The sequence below is a fragment of the Mytilus edulis genome, chromosome 5, assembly GCF_963676685.1.
Source record: "Mytilus edulis chromosome 5, xbMytEdul2.2, whole genome shotgun sequence".
Taxonomy (NCBI): Eukaryota; Metazoa; Mollusca; class Bivalvia; order Mytilida; family Mytilidae; genus Mytilus; species Mytilus edulis.
In genome coordinates, this window is record NC_092348.1 from 91,382,086 (window position 1) to 91,399,143 (window position 17,058).

Consider the following 17,058-nt stretch of genomic DNA (forward strand, 5'->3'; position numbering starts at 1 on the left):
AGACAAACGGTGTGCAAACCTATAGTCCCCCTTTTGACTGCCTAACTAAGAGCCTAATAACTTGCATATAATTCTGAGTTCAAAGTAGTTATAACATTTTTTGGTACAAACTTTATTTCATTCAATGTCATTTCAGTCACAATGAGCCACAAACATTACAATTAATAAATCAGTTAATGTTCTTATTGCATCTATGCTAATAAGCAAAAAAAGTTTGTGAGGCTATTCCATTTAATTGTATGTGGGAGGGTAGGTAGGGACTTCAAAAATCCCTACAACCAAGAACAATTTTTTAGATAATTCTTCATAATGCTAATAAGACGCATACTGAATAACGACCCATGACCCAAGTTCAATAACTAAACTTCCCTCCCGGATACATTTTAATGTGAATAACCCTCACAAAGAACATACAACCTTAAAAAAAAGAAATCATTTTATACGTGTGATATTGTTATGAAGACATACAATTAAAATGTTTTACTAATATATTTCAATTTTTTTTCAACATTTAATGTATTTGTGACATCATCAATGTAGGTGGATTTTGTGAAAACATTATTTTTTTCATAATTTGGCTAAAGAGCTAGGGCCATTTTCCCTAGAGTTCTTTTCATTGGATAAGATAGGTAAATCATGTTTTAAATAACCCGATAGATGCTAATCATAGTACTTGAAAATAGGTCACATCATCTATTTTCATACCTTGAACAGGTATTCCTACAAAAAACAAGGCCAAGACTATTGATTTTTTTTATATTGATTTTGTTTAATTGTCAACACCCTTTATGCCCATATGGTACCATACCACATGACTTGTCAAGAAGCCAAATAATATCAAACAAATTCAAATGGGATGCTGTTTTTCTCATTCTGAATATATGTATATCTGTATTTGTCCTGCTCTTTAAGGTTTTATCGGCTATAAGACAAGATAAGATATATTTTAGCTGGACAACATCTTACTTAAATACATTAGTTGGCCATTGAACACCTTGTGTTACAAACTCATGTAATATGGCCTTGTCTGGCATTTTAACAAACGGGCTCTTCGTTGTATTACAGATGCAACAGCTTCTTGATGTTTTACCTACAATCACGATTTGTAGTGTAATTGATTTGTTCTGTGGTGTTGTTTTATTTTCTGATGACTTAGGTAGCAGTGCAGGAACAGTGGTAAAAGCGTCTACACAGTTGGTAAATTGGCAACAAAATTGCTGTTAACTGCATTTGTCACATATACAAAAGTAATACCATGTTTAAAAAAGGTTTCAAAAATTGTTTGCGTTATTTTCAAACTTATTTACAATTAGTCCAGTCAAACTAAGATTTAGCCCCAAACTAATTGCAACAGAAAATGTTTTAGTTCTAATCTATAGCATTATGCCCTTAATATACACAGAAAAAAGTCCCATAAAATCTAACTTGAGGAAAACTCAAAATCAGCAAAGGGGGAGATAACTCCACAAAAATGTCTTTTTTGGTCAGTTTTTGGTTGATTTTCTTTAAATTTATGTAAAGTATGAAACTTTGATGGGTTATAAGTTGGTTTTTTAACTAAATCATATAATCTTCTGCTCATGAAATGTACAAAACCAAAGTGTTGTGGGTAGTTTTATTTTTTGTGTGCATTTTTCATTGAAGAAATTGCAAATTAGAAGCTTTGTGACCATTTTGAAAAAAATAATGTAAAAATTTGAAATTATCTATATCTGTATATTATATTTTTCAGCATCTTACTTGTCTAAAGAAACTTTAAACCACTAAAAAAAGAATACATGCTTAATTATTTTCATTAAATTTGAGATTCTTTTCCTTGACATGTTGAAAAATTTAATAAATGGTCAACTAATGAATTACGAAATCTAGATTATAGCTTGATAAAAGATATGAAAACACCTTTAGAATTGTTTTTTATACTCTAAAGACTGCTAAAAAAAACCCAAGAATCAATACATTCTGATGAATATAAGCGGCAAAGTTATTATTATTATTTTGTGTCAATTTTTATTGATATTTCTGCCATTTTTGCAAGAGTTATATCCCTTTACAATGCAAATCTCCATAGGAATTTTATATGGTGATTTTTTTAGTCTTCCTCCAGTAAGATTTTATGAGACTTTGTTCTGTGCATATTTGGGGTATAATGCTAAAGATTAAACCTTAAAAATCTTCTGTTGCAATTACTTTCAGGTTAGGGTCAAATTTATGCTAGATTGACTGGACTAAAATAGCCTTTTTTTAGTTATGTGTATATGCACCCCCTAATGTGGTTAGATATTTGTTATTTAAGCTTCCTCTAATGAATAAATTTTACAAGATATATTTGTTTATATGGCAGACATAATAATGACAGTCAAAATTTGGTGGTCATATACAAAAGAAATATTAAGTGCATTTCAAATATTAAATTCCTGCATATCTGTATCTTTCCTCTATCAATTTTCTTCTTAAATGACCTGAAAATAAAATTATTGTTTCATGGCTATTATAACATTTTTAATAAATAAAATGCAAAACAACCTGTTAGTGCTAAAATTGAGTTTTTCAATTTGAATTATCAATCTATTTTAAGGTCAAGGAACAGTAAATGGGCTATAGCACCACTGTCCCAGATTAGGGGAGGGATTGGATCCCTCTAACATGTTTCACCCCTCCACATTCTCTATATATGTGCCTGTCCCAAGTCAGGAACCTGTAATTCAGTGGATTTCATTTGTTTATGTGTTACATATTTGTTTTTTGTTCATTTTTTGTACATAAATTAGGCCGTTAGTTTTCTCGTTTGAATTGTTTTACATTGTCATTTTGGGGCCTTTTATAGCTGATTATGTGGTATGTGCTTTGCTCATTGTTGAAGGCCATACACTGACCTGTAGTTGTTAATTTCTGTGTCATTTTGGTCTCTTGCGGAGAGTTGTTTCATTGGCAATCATTATAACCACATCTTCTTTTTTATATGTTGCAGATTTTGATTGTACAAACGAAGTCCGTGACCTTATATTTATTTTGCAACATCAAAACGGAAATTTATGTACCAACAACATATAGTTTTAAAAAAAAAACTATGGAGAAGAATCAGAGATTTGATGAATTTTAAGCCAGATTTTGGAAGGTTTTTGCCGATTTTAAGGGCTTTCTATACAAATGTTCACTCATTTTGAAAGATTTCAATCAGTAATATTTCAAATGATAAATAAGATAAATGCATTACTTGTTAGGTTTTCACAAGTTCATAGAGCCAGAGTTGTATATATGCAAAATTTGACTGAAATCTGTGACATAGCCCATTTACTGTAACTTGACCTTAATAAAGATCACATCTCTCCTCTGACTATAGAATCCATCTGCAATAGATAGTTAAATTTGCAAAAACTTATCTATGAAGAGTATATAAAAATAATGTTAGCTACAGATGGTAAAATGTAAAAATCAGAATGAAAATGGGGATTTTTTGTGAAGAGACAACAACCCGACCAAAGAGCAGAAAGCAGCCAAAGGCCACCAATGGGTCTTCAATACAACAAGAAAATCCCGCGCCCTGAAGCCTGCTTTTAATAGCTGGTCCCTAAACAAAAATATGTACTAGTTCAGTGATGATGGATGTCATACTAAACTCTACATTTGTTTTCGTTTCAATAATGAAATTTCATGTCATATCCAGAAAGAGCAGGTAGGCATTTCAATGTGTGGTTTATCATTAACATCTACATCATTAGGTCTCTGGTGGAGAATTGTCTCATTGGCAAACTTAACACCACATCTTTTCTTTTTTATACGTTTGTATGTAACATACACATAGAACAAGGGTAAAACCTGGATTGGAGTAATATAGACTATATCACAGGATTTTTTTGTGTTTATCAACTTGAAATAGATATTTTTTTATATTAAAACATTAAGGGCTGCTCCAGAAAAAACTTTATTCCCCAAGAAAACATTAAGGACAGTTCCAGAAAATACTATGTTCCCCAGGGAAGGTAATTAATTTTTTTTTATGTGGGTGGTTGTATTATGCATTATACTTTCATATATTAAAATAAAAACTTTAATATGTATGAGATATCATTACATTCTAGATTATATTACAATTTCAAAATATATGTGATAATTAAAATTTTATGCTTTAACAAAATTAAAAACAAAGGTCAAATGTTAAAAATAGTGTTGTCTCGTACCAGTAGTAATCTAAAAAATCTGTAAAATTTAACAATTTTTTGATTGCTGTAGTTAATTTAGTATAATACGAAAAAATATTTTGTTTTATTTTGTGAACAAGAATATTGTCAACGTAAGAAAACTTTCTTTTAAAAGGGATAACACATATTATATGCGATGCAACAAAAACACACCAGACCACACGATATTTTTTACTTTGATTGATATTTAAATTCATGGTTTCCCTATACCTATGAAATCAACAAAGAAACTAAAAAAATGTGAGGTTGTCAGGTGTAGGGCCTGTCTTGCATAAGTTAGTGATTCACATAAACACATACCTAATTCTGTCCCAAACATAGAGAAACATTTAATAGTTTCAGGTTTCATAAATTTTGACACCAGAAACTAGACCATTTTTTATATTTAAATTTTCTCTACATCTATACAGGTGTCATATGTGAAGCAGGACCTGCCTACCCTTCTAGATCACCTCCAGTTTGTAATAGGGTCGGTCTTTAGTGTAACATGTTTTACACAATTGGTTGTCTGTTGGTCTTTTAAAAATTTTTCTATGGTAAGCTTCTCTTCTATTATAGCTTTTGTTATAATAAGGGGGCTAGTGGGTCTAAATCATTTTTTTTTAAATATAGGATTTCGCTTTTCTTTCCCATAAATAAACTTTATCCTATTCTTAAAAGAAAAATTAAACAAAAATATGGGGTCACCGTTCATTTGAGCTCACAATCGTCATTTGAAAGAAGAACGTATTTCTGTTAATTTAAGTACTTTTTTTCTGTTGAACTAATAGGAGAAAAAAAAGTAAAATCAAAATAAAAAAAGAACTAAATTACTGAAATTGCTTAAATTTTTCAATAGTTTAGTTTAAGTACAGTTCATTTGAAAACAATAATAAAAAAATATAGGTCACCGGTGGATGAGATAAAAAAGTTATTTCAATTTTTATGCAAAAAATGGCATTTTTTTCACCAAAGGATGATAATTTGGAGCATTTTCAATGATATAAACATTTTAAAAAGTCTTCTGGGGCCAAAACGAATTGTTTTTTTGGTTGATTTTTTAACCATATCATAAAGTAACACTAAGTGTAATAAATAAAATTTGAAATGAAAAAGCAAATGTTTCAATTTTTGCTGATTTTTTTCTTAAGCCACCTTAAGGTGGTACCCAACACTTTCACTAAAATTAATTTGGCTCGTTCAATTTTCATAAAATTTTGACAATGTATTTACTTTGACCCTTCAACAAAAACATAAAAATTTCAAAAATTTTGAACCAACCGTTTTGTTAGGAAAATTACACTGGTTATATAGCAGTTTGACAAACACCAATTTTAATCATTGAGAATCTTAATTATTCCCTTTACAACACAACGTAATTAAAACATTTAGCTGACCTTACAGAGTTATCTCCCTGTAGTGTTAGGTACCACCTTAAGGGGAAAATGCAATAAAAAAAACAAAAACAAATGGTTAAAATCTATTTTTATGTTCAATATCTCCTAAATACTTCTGCAATTTCCATAATTTCTCTATCTATAGCATTTTTAAGACAATAAAAAAAACTTGAATTTGCCCTTCTGTACTATTTACAACCATGCATGGCAATTATGATGGTTGGCATGTCAGGTCCTGGGACTAGATACCCTACTGATGGTTGTGGACAAGCTTGGTTATATTTGGCTCAGTAGTTTCAGATAAGATTTTTGTAAAAGTTAACAGACAATTACGACGGACTTCAAGTGATGAGAAATACTCCCTTGACCCTTTGGGTCAGATGAGCTAAAAATGGCACGAATTGATACATCTATCAGCCAACACAAATAGCCAATGAAAACATTTGTATGAATTAAACACGTTACTATAGATATTACCATTTGAAGAAAATCCAAGCAACACTGCCAGTCTTTAATGCATGTTTTGCTTGTCTAAATTTTCACCTAAAAATAACAAAGAAACAATAACATGATAGCAAATTAATTAAAGTTGATAAAGAAAGAGAAAAATAAAAAGTAATAAATGTGTATTTTTTTAATTAATTCAGTCAGTTTCCAATGGGAAAATCTATGCAAGAATGTAAGCCAAAGGGGAGATTTTTTGTTACATATTGTTAATATTTCTTGGTTAAGTGCTCACAAGTTATCTCAAATTAGAATATTTAATATGTGCCTGTCCCAAATCTGGAACCAGGAGCCTGAAATTGAGTGGTTGGTTTCCATTAAAATTGTTTTCAATTTATTTGGTCCTAAATCTAGCCATTATTTTTTCTGATTTGGTCTTTTATACTCATGGTTGAAGGCATTACTTATTTTCCCTTCTACCCAAAATCAATTGTGACTAGTTGTCACATTGGTAATCATACCACATCTCCATCTTTTCAAACCTCTTTAGAAGCTCCTGTACATGTATGAAGTCTGCCTCATATGAAAAAAAGAACAAATATGAGTACGTCAAATGTATATGTTGATCATATGTTGTTTTCCGAGCACAGAAATTTAGAAACGATCCAGGTAAAATTATTGATCCTTTAAATAAACTTATTTGAAACAGTTACCAAATCAACACTGTAATTAGGTCTTTAAATTTTGTTTTTATTGGTATAATATTGATTTTTTATTATTTAATTAAAATCGAACTTAATATTATAGTTATATACATATGAACATTTATGGATCTTACAATCTGTCAATACCTGTATCTTGGCATTGCACAAGTTCATGTTTTTTCTCTGAATTACTTTATGACACCTGTTTACTAAATCCAGTAGATGGTGCATTTGTATTGATTGACAAATCAGTCTTAGATGCAGGATTCTTTTTATAAGTTGTTATTGGCTTTGAACTAGCTGTCAGTAACTGTGAATATTTGTTTTTCGTTCATTTTTTTGTACATTAATTAGGCTGTTTTTTTTTCTATTTTTATGTTGGGATGTACCAGTACCCATACATGTCAATTTTCTGTTTTTTGTTAGATGTATTTCTATTTGTATCCTTGAGCTGAGTTAAAAAAAATTCAACTGATTTTCATAGTTTGTTGTTATGTTGTATTGTTACACCACTTTTCCAGGTTAGGGGAAGGGTTAGTGCCTTCAAACTAGTTTAACCCTTCACAATCGTATGTGCCTGTCACAAGTCAGGAGCCTGTAGTAGATTTTTGTTGCTGTGACTGTGTTACATATCATTTTTTACATAAATTAAGCCATTACTTTTCTCGTTTGAATTGTTTTACATTTTTTGTTTTGAGGCTTTTTATAGCTGACTATGTGGTGTTGGTTTTGTTCTTTGTTGAAGGCTTACGGTGACATATAGTGGTTAATTCTGTGTCATTTAAAGCCCAACAATATTTTAAAAATTTTGCTTAATATCTTTATTTCAAATTATTTAAATAATTTCTGTACAGTTGTAAGACATAATAGTGTCCATGTGGACAATTTTTCATAGAATTTTGGTATTAAATAATGTCCATTGCCATGAAATATTGTCCCTCAACTGGACAGAATTTTACTGCAAAAGTTATGAAAAAGTGTTCACCTACAGGACAAGTTCTCATAGTAGTCACTATTAAATTGTGTCCTCCAAGGGAAGTAATACAAAGGCCATTAAAAAGTTTTATTACACTTGAATATTAATAAAAATCTGAAGGATTGATTAGAAATTGATTAATATAAATATGTAAACAAAAAATTAAGGATGGAAGTAAATAGAGAGAAATTAAAGTTTTAAGAAATACCCAGCTAATGATAAGAACAAAAAGGAAGAAGAGTGTTAAGTATAAAATCAAATGTGAAGAACTATACTATATTTATTATGAGAAGAAGGCAATAGAAAATATAGAATTTTGGTATTAGACACTGTCCATTTGCCATGGAATGTTGTCCCGTACGTATACAGCATTTTACAGCAACAGTTATGAAATGCCTACAGGACAATTTTTTGTAGTTATTGTTATTTAATTGTGTCCTTCAAGGAAAATAATACTGAACAGCATCTGTCACTTTTTTATTTCAATTTAAATCATCACACATGTATATATATATTAAAAGTATAAATAGGAAGATAAGGAAGATATGAGTGTCAATGAGACAACTCTCTGTCAAGGTAACACTGTATTAAAGTTAAAATATGTCCAGTAATAACAAGGCAATGGACATCATTTAATATTTTGATCATATCAAAACAAGAATGTGTCCTCAGTACACGAATGCCCCACTCGCACTATTATTTTCCATGTTCAGTGGACCGTGAAATTGGGGTAAAAACTTTAATTTGGCATTAAAATTAGAAAGATCATATCAAAGGGAACATGTGTACTAAGTTTGAAGTCGATTGGACTTCAACTTCATCAAAAACTACCTTGACCAAAAACTTTAACCTGGAGCGGGACAGACGGACGAACGGACAGACGGACGGACGAACGGACGCACAGACCAGAAAACATAATGCCCCTCTACTATCGTAGGTGGGGCATAAAAATGTCTGATGGATATAATGTCCTGAAAAAAAGTGTCCACCTGTACAGAATTATAGTATTAAATAATGTTCATGTTCATAGACACTTTTTCATACCCAAGGACATTTTTTCATAGAAAATTGTGTCCAGGACACATCTAAATAAGTAAATATTGTCCATGTATTTACTATGAAATAATGTCCTCTGGACATCATTTCATAGGGGACATTATAACATCCTACACAGTATGTGGTTTACCCTAAAACATCTTCTCATATGTGAACTGTTGGTGTCCTATTGTTATTCTTTGTCAAATTAATCATACAGTGTCATGAAGGTATCACTGCCGGATGGGATAGTATCTTGCTCTTTACTCCATCAAAAACTTTAAGGGCATCTGTACCTAAAAAATAAACATTCATTCATGTATGTGAATAGTTATCTAACTTTCAATAGTTAAGAGGGATTTTTTTCCCAAACCATTACAATATTATCTTTGAAAAAAGCAGTACTAGTACACAATGTACTACTGGAATTTTTTCAGAAACAATCTGTCAACATCTTATTGTGTTTATACGTATATCTCAACTTGTTCGATTTGCTCCTGTATGTATTGTAACAATGTATTTGATTTTAATGAAAAAAAAATTAATCTCTGAATTATTGAAAATTATTACAAAGTTCTTGATATCACAAACAAGTCAAAACATTTTCAAAATGTTATCATCGTACAAGAACATCATTCGTAATTAAAGATCAACATGTAGACATCTTATACTTTCAGGTATTTCACATCCAATATTTTATGGCAATATTCTATACAAAGCACTGAACTTGAACAAGGAGGATCTGAATTAAGGTCATTTCCTGAAAATTTGGAAGCAAGCTAGAGTCCAGATGTAGGTTTTGTTTCCTGTTTGATTTTTTTTATGACCTGAACACCTTTCTTTAATTTCCTTTTACCTCTTTCATATGTAACATGGGCAATAAGGTCTGCCTCTTTTCCTAAACAAAGGCATTTTATCTATAAAAAAAAAAGACATACATTCATCATGCTTTATAGACAGTCCTCAGTAGGGAAAAAGCTATTGAAAATGACATGTAGCAATATTTTTTTTGCAATTCTGGGTCTTGATAATTTATGCATAGCACACCGTGAATTAATTGGCCCACAGTGACACAGTCACATCGAACGTTTATAAAGATAAAACATGGTCCATTGAATTGGAAATGTGCAAATTAAAAGCGGATGCTTATAAAACACTAATAAAATGACAGATTCTAATGAATATATAATACATACTTGTAATTAATGAACAAGAGGCTCTCAACTGTAATTTTTTGCTTAAATCTTCATCAATTATTATTTTTGCTTTTCAAATTAAAAATGCATTTTACCCCTTAGTTTCCTTTTAGCCATAGGGCTGTTTTTTATATGCTAGGAAATAGAACACAAAATTTATACTAGATACTCTAAAGCTCATTCAGCCTAAGTTTGGCGGATTTTAATTCAGCAATTTCAAAGGAGAAGATTTTTTAATATTTAAGAGAACAAATTGTAAATAATAATATTGAGAATGGAATGAAAAAGGCAATTACTCCTTAAGGGTAAATTGAACATTTAGTTCAGAAGACTTATTTGCAGATCTTACTTTGCTTAACATATTTGCTGTTTACAGTTTAATATCTTTATCTATAATAATATTCAAGATAATTGAAAACTGCAAATTTTCCTTAAATGATCAATTCAGGGGCAATAACCTAAAAATCAGTTACCCTGATGATAATTTCAGGGCGGGTAGACCTTGACCTAATGAATTACACTTTAACTCCTTCTCTGATTTGCTCTAAATGCTTTAGTTTTTGAAATAATTAATTATTTAGCCAAAAACTGCATTCTACCCTATATTCTATTTTTAGCCCTGGTGGACATGTTTTTTTCGGGAAAACAGAAAATAAAACATAAACTTTATTGGAGATACCCTAATTATAATTCACCTCAAGTTAGGTTGAAATTTGTTCAGTAATTTCAGCTGAATATTAAGATTATTTAAAGTTAGCAAACTTATTCTAAAAGAATTGGTATTAATATTGATTTTGTTATCAGTAAACTATAGAAAACTAAATATTATTGTTATATATAATATACATATATGCAAATTCATGGATCTACAATCTGTTGATACCTTATCTTAGCATTGCACAAGGTCATGTTTTTCTCCGACTGTTTATGACGTGACATCGTCTTTACACTAAATCCATGTGATGTTGGATGTGTAATGATTGATAATTTAGTCTTAGATGCATGATTTTTTTTTATTAATTGTTAATGGCTTTGAACTAGCTGTCAGTAACCGTGAGTACTCTCAGATCTGTACTTATGGTCTTTTTGTTGTTGGGATGTATAAGTGCCCAGCCACTTTCACTCTGTTTTTGTTAGATATATTTCTATTTGTATCCATCTGATGAGTTAAGCCTTTTTCAACTGATTTTTATAGTTCGATTCAATGTTGTACTATTACACCACTGTCCTATGTTAGGGAGGGTTGGGATCTCGCTAACATGTTTAACCCTGTCACATCATGTATGTATGTGCCTGTCCCATGTTAGGGAGGGTTGGGATCTCGCTAACATGTTTAACCCTGTCACATCATGTATGTATGTGCCTGTCCCATGTCAGGAGCCTGCAATTCAGTGGTTCTTGTTTGTTGTTGTGTTACATATTTGTTTTTCTTTCATTTACTTGTAAATTAATAAGGCCGTTAGTTTTCTCGTTTGAATTGTTTTACATTTGACATTTCTGGGCCTTTTAAAGCTGACTATGCAGTATGGGGTTTGCTCATTGTTGAAGGCTTTATGGTGACCTATAGTTGTTTATTTCTGTGTCATTTGATCTTTTGTGAAGAGTTGTCACATTGGAAATTACACCACATCTTTAATTTTATATGATGAACAAATTGTGCAAAGTTGTCTTTAAAGGGCAATAACTCCTTAAGTGGTCAATTGACAATTTTGGTCTTTTAACTTTGCTAAACATTTTTGCTGTTTACAGTCTTTATCTATAATAATATTCAAGAAAATAACCAAAAACAGCAATTTTTCCAAAATTTACTATATACATGTAGTGGCAGCAACACAACAATTGGTTGTTCCATTCATCTGCAAATTTCAGGATTGATAAATCTTGACCTAATGAACAATTAAATTTTGATAACATATATTTGCTCTAAACGCTTCAGTTTTTGAAACATACATTTTAAGACAAAAACTGCATTTTTACCTATGTTATACAGTGGTGGATCCAGCCATTTTAAAAGGGGGGTTCCAAACCCAGGATAAAAGGGGGTTCCAGTTACATGTATATGTCCCCATTCAAATGCATTGATCGGCCCAAAAAAAAGGGGGGTTCCAACCCCCAGAACCCCCCCCCTGGATCCGCCAATGTTCTTTTTTTTTTTTTAAGCCATGGTGGCCATGTTTTTTTTTACAAAACACAAAATTAAACACTTAGGATCATTTAGAATAAGTTTGCCTGCAACTTGTTCAGTAGTTTCAGAGAAGAAGATTTTTGAAAGCTAACAAACAAAATGAACAAACTGTGTAAAATGGCTTTTAATTTTCTCGTGTCTTATCGGGGCCTTTTATAGCTGACTATGCGGTATGGGCTTTGCTCATTGTTGAAGGCCGTACGGTGACCTATAGTTGTTAATGTTTGTGTCATTTTGGTCTTTTGTGGATAGTTGTCTCATTGGCAATCATACCACATCTTCTTTTTTATATTTAAAGGCCAATAACTCCTTAAGGGATACATTCAATTTTGGTCATATTGACTTAATTGTAGATCTTACTTCGCTGAAATTTTTTGCTGTGAACAGTTAATCGTTATCTATAACATGTATAATAATATTCAAGAAAATAACCAATAACTGCAAATGTTCCCTAAAATTACTAATATAGTGGCAGCAACCCAACAATCAGTTGACGAGTTTGTCTGAAAATTTCAGGGCTGATAGATGTACAGCTAATAAACATTTTTACGCCATGTCAGATTTGCTCTAAATGCTTTAATTTTCAGATATAATCCCATTTTACCCCTATGTTCTATACATGTATCTAGCTTTGCCATCCATGTTTTTTTAGGAAAGGTGAGCTTAAAACTGAGAGAGACTATTTAGTAACTGTCTGTTTTATGGTAATATTTTAAACCCATGATTCATAAGTAGCAAAACAAGATTTTGGAGGGCCACCTACATCATGTACATTGTACAGTGATTTCCACTGTGAATAGGCTGGGACAATGTGACCTGATTGCCTGCGGACTATATATAACACAGCTTGTAGACTTCCTCTAGTAATGGAGTTCTGGTATTATATACTCAGTTGTGTAGCCTACATTTTGTAAATTACCCTTATTAACAATACAATCTTAAAAGATATCATGAATATACATATGTACCAGTGGTGGATCCAGAGGGAGGGTTCAGGAGGTTGGAACCCCCCCCCCCCCCTTTTTTTTTTTAAGATCAATGCATTTGAATTGGGGACGTATATTTGTACAATGCTTAAAATTGGTTAATTAATAACCCTAAACTTCTTTCAACAACATGCATGACAGCTGACAGATCCAATGCCATACAATAAAACATAATCATGTCTCTCTACAATCTTAAGTTTAAGAGTACACCATTTGTAAAGTCAGTAACGAGAATCATTACCCATTTCCGAAGGGCAGCGGGCTCTCTCTTATTAGCCTATTGGTCCACAAAAAAATACACAGAACGGAATAAAAAAAATTCTTGCACGTTGCTCTTTTTACCGATTTCACGAAACTATTTACCCACTATGCAGACTAAACAATCTCGATCATCAAGGTGTTATTTTCGACTGAATTCTAATTTATAGTATAATTTACAACTATATTCACTATTTATCTGTTTCTCCCTGTCAAATACTGCCATTATTGGTCTTCGTGATAATGGCGACAGCTTGCTCATATAAAACCATATAAAAGTTAAAACGGATGCGGTAACGTCTTACAGTTATGCTGATGAAGTACGGATTATGATACTTATTATTGCTTCTATAAGACATTTGTTAGACCGTATGGTCCCACGGTCTTAATTTGTTAGTTATATAAGAAGGCTAAAAAACCTAATAAATTTCTTATATTATAAGCTAAAAGGTATAGGATTGGGTGAAGATTTACATCAATCCTCAAAAAGTTTATGTTATAGAATTTTCAAGACTGAATTTAAATTTGAAAAGTATTTATCGATTTTGCCTTTTAATTTTTTATATACTTTGTGTAAATTTAGATGCGGAAATCATCGTTTGCCAGTGGAGACGGGAAGGTGGAAAACTATTCCGAGATCGAAAAGGTCTTGTCATCTCTGCAACTCAAGAGATATTGGCGATGAATTTCACTACATTTTGTCATGCATTTTTTTTAACATTGAAAGAGAAAAATATTTACCACATTATTGTAAACAAAATGCTAACATTATTAAATTTAAAAATGAATTCTCATCTGAAAATGTTGTAGAACTAGAAAAATTGTGTAGATTTATACGATACATATCATTGAAAGTCTGTCCTCCTGGTTAGAGGAACTGTAATAATATTATGTTATTTATTTTCACACATGCGAAACAAAATATAATTATATATGAACTGTTATTTTCTCTGTAGCTATGTTCTAGTTTATGAGAATAAAATCATTCATTCATTCATTCATTCATTCATTCATTCATTCATTCATTCATTCATTCATTCATTCATTCATTCATTCATTATATGTCTATTATGCTATGATATTTGTATTGTGTATGATTATTGTGTACATGTATGTATTTGTCGGTTATAAAAGCCCACAGAGCTATTGTTATGTTATGTTTTTATAAAAATAAAAAGTTGTGGTATATGCCAATGAGACAACATTCGTCAAGAGACCGGGCCAAATGACATGCAAAGAAATCAACCACTGTAGATCACCGTACGTCTGTATACTGTGTCAATGAGTTACTGTCTTCATTTTCTGCTATCTTTATAAACATAAGGCCACTATTGCTTTGCTAGCTGTCTTTTTAAATGCTGTAAATAACTTTTACTAAATTATCAACAATAAAAAAAAAGTCATGATTCATCATGCATCAGTTCAATAGATGCTGTAGTTTTTATCCAGTCACAGTGTAAAATTGACATACGAAGTTTACACAAAAGAGATGTATAGTTCCCGGAAATCAAATACTCTACCTCCCACCTTGGTTGTTACCGATATTATCATGAAAGTTGTCAACATCACATGTGTAGGGAAAACGGTACTATTTATTCTGCCATTGGCGACAATGTTAACATTTTCTAAATTTACCAATTTTTAAGATAAAAACCTGGATAAAACAGTTATATGTTGTGTTAGTACTTTGTTACTCTGTTTTAAAAATTAAAGCCAAATAGTATCATGACCAACTTCCAACGGAGCTTGTTTATGTTATCCATGCCCACCGTCATTTTGCACCAAATTTATGAAATTTTGCAAGTCTTTTCGAATAATTCTCTAGAAAATATTTCAATAGGTTTTAAAATTTATATTGTAAATATACACACTGCAGTTATTCATAGATAAATAAAAAATATATTGTACCCTTACATCCAATCACAGCGCTCCTAATTTGACTTCCTTCACCTGCCTTGGGTACACAAAAGGCCAACCTAATGCTGGGAAAATTAAATACTACCGTTTTCCCTGTAATCCCGTTCACAGAATGTATAATTGACAAAATTACTAAAGATCAATTAAAATAAACCATCCCGGTTGTCGAGATATAATCGCTCACAATCATGTATATTTAATTTGCCAAAACTTTGTAAAAAAATACACACTATTCTTTTCTCGAGATTCTGTTAATAGTAAATTTATTCTCTGGATTATGTTTATGACCATGTCCATGCATGAAGCGTTTATTGATCTTTTGATTTGGCCAAATAGACGGGGTCCCATGATTAGGTGCGCATACGTACGCCAGTTATCGATCTGTTGGGTTTTATAAAAGTAACAGTAATTATCAAAAATGTATCAAATTTTACCTATCAGTTTAAATTCAAGAGGCACAGATGAAAAATATATTGTCAAAATAAGCGCAAATGTTAAACGCCCATCCGATTTTAGCCTTCATCTGTGATTGCTAAGTACAGTGTGATATATATAGCCTTTAAATCTCAGTTTTAAAAAAAATATAGGTTAGTAAACTTTGATTTGATAGCAGGGGCGGATACAGGATTTTGGAAAGGGGGGGGGCGTAGTAACAAATTTCGCCGAGCGGAGCGATGCGAAAAAAATTTGGGATATTTTTTTTTTGCTAAAAAACATAAAATAAGTGTAAAATGCATGTAGGGGTTGGACATTTTTTGTGCCGTATTCGCTTCATTAATTATCTATTATAAAATGGATCCAAAGCTATGTACTATTCAATATATTTGATGTGGGATTTGTCAGTAAAAAATGGACATGGAAAATTTCAGTTTGTTGTATGGTTAGTTCAGCGATAACCTTAGATTTCTTGTTGTGAACAAGATATACGGTTATTCAGTGAAGTTGACAATACGACCGACACGAAGAAAGACAAACAAGCAATTTTTATCCAAATGTTTGGTTGAAAAGTTTAACCAAACAAGGGACGCGAGGGGTTTAAATCAACCAAAGGCTACGAATAAATCGGAAATGACAAAGCAATTGTGAATAACGGTCGACACATGGAGACATATAAGCCACACCCAGCGGGCCTTGAAAATATTATTCAGTATATCAGCTCGGCGGAACAGACCTTTCGATCAGATATATGGGATTCACATGCACCCCCACCCCCCCCCCCCCTCCCCCCAAAAAAAAAATATGTTCAATATGTTCATTTAAGGTGGTATGGGAGTCTAAAATAAAAATGATAGAATTTGTTCATACTTTGCCAAAACGTAGTATCTATTGATATAAGTTGAAAAATATAATAAAAATGATAGGTCACCGCGCATTTTCTCAAGCTACAGGATGTGATAAAATGACACATTTTGTATGGATTATACAGGAAAAAACACCATTTTTGTGTTTAGAAACTAAACAAAATGATAAAATTGTTAAATACTTAAGGAAAAGATAGCTTTCAGACAATGCTTTGAGAATATCAAAAGAAAAGATAGGGTCACCGTATGTTTTTTCCGACTAAATTACAAAATAGGAAAATTCCATGTAGAATCCTTCAGAAAATGCACTGTTTTAGAGTTACCTCCTCTTAAAATGCCAATTTAAAAAAAAAGAATAAAACAAACCAAAAATTATCAACATTTGCAAAAATATTAATATCTATAAGTTACGTTCTTTTAAATTGGTTATTTTAAATGAAAATTTACATTGAATATATGCATTCCTGCATCAAGTTTTGCT

General features: G+C 31.4%; 1 long non-coding RNA gene across 2 annotated transcripts; it reads right to left on the minus strand.

The window, feature by feature from the left end:
* Positions 1 to 1,454: 1,454 nt before the first annotated feature.
* On the minus strand, positions 1,455 to 13,660 carry LOC139524811 (uncharacterized). 2 transcript variants are annotated; one of them, XR_011664866.1, is made up of 6 exons: positions 13,465 to 13,660; positions 9,591 to 9,651; positions 8,886 to 9,030; positions 6,053 to 6,118; positions 3,215 to 3,347; positions 1,455 to 2,459 (listed from the first exon to the last, which is right to left on the minus strand). It is a non-coding gene; the product is annotated as an uncharacterized lncRNA (long non-coding RNA). The 2 variants fall into 2 exon arrangements; XR_011664867.1 differs by lacking the exon at positions 3,215 to 3,347.
* Between the last annotated feature and the right edge of the window lie 3,398 nt (positions 13,661 to 17,058).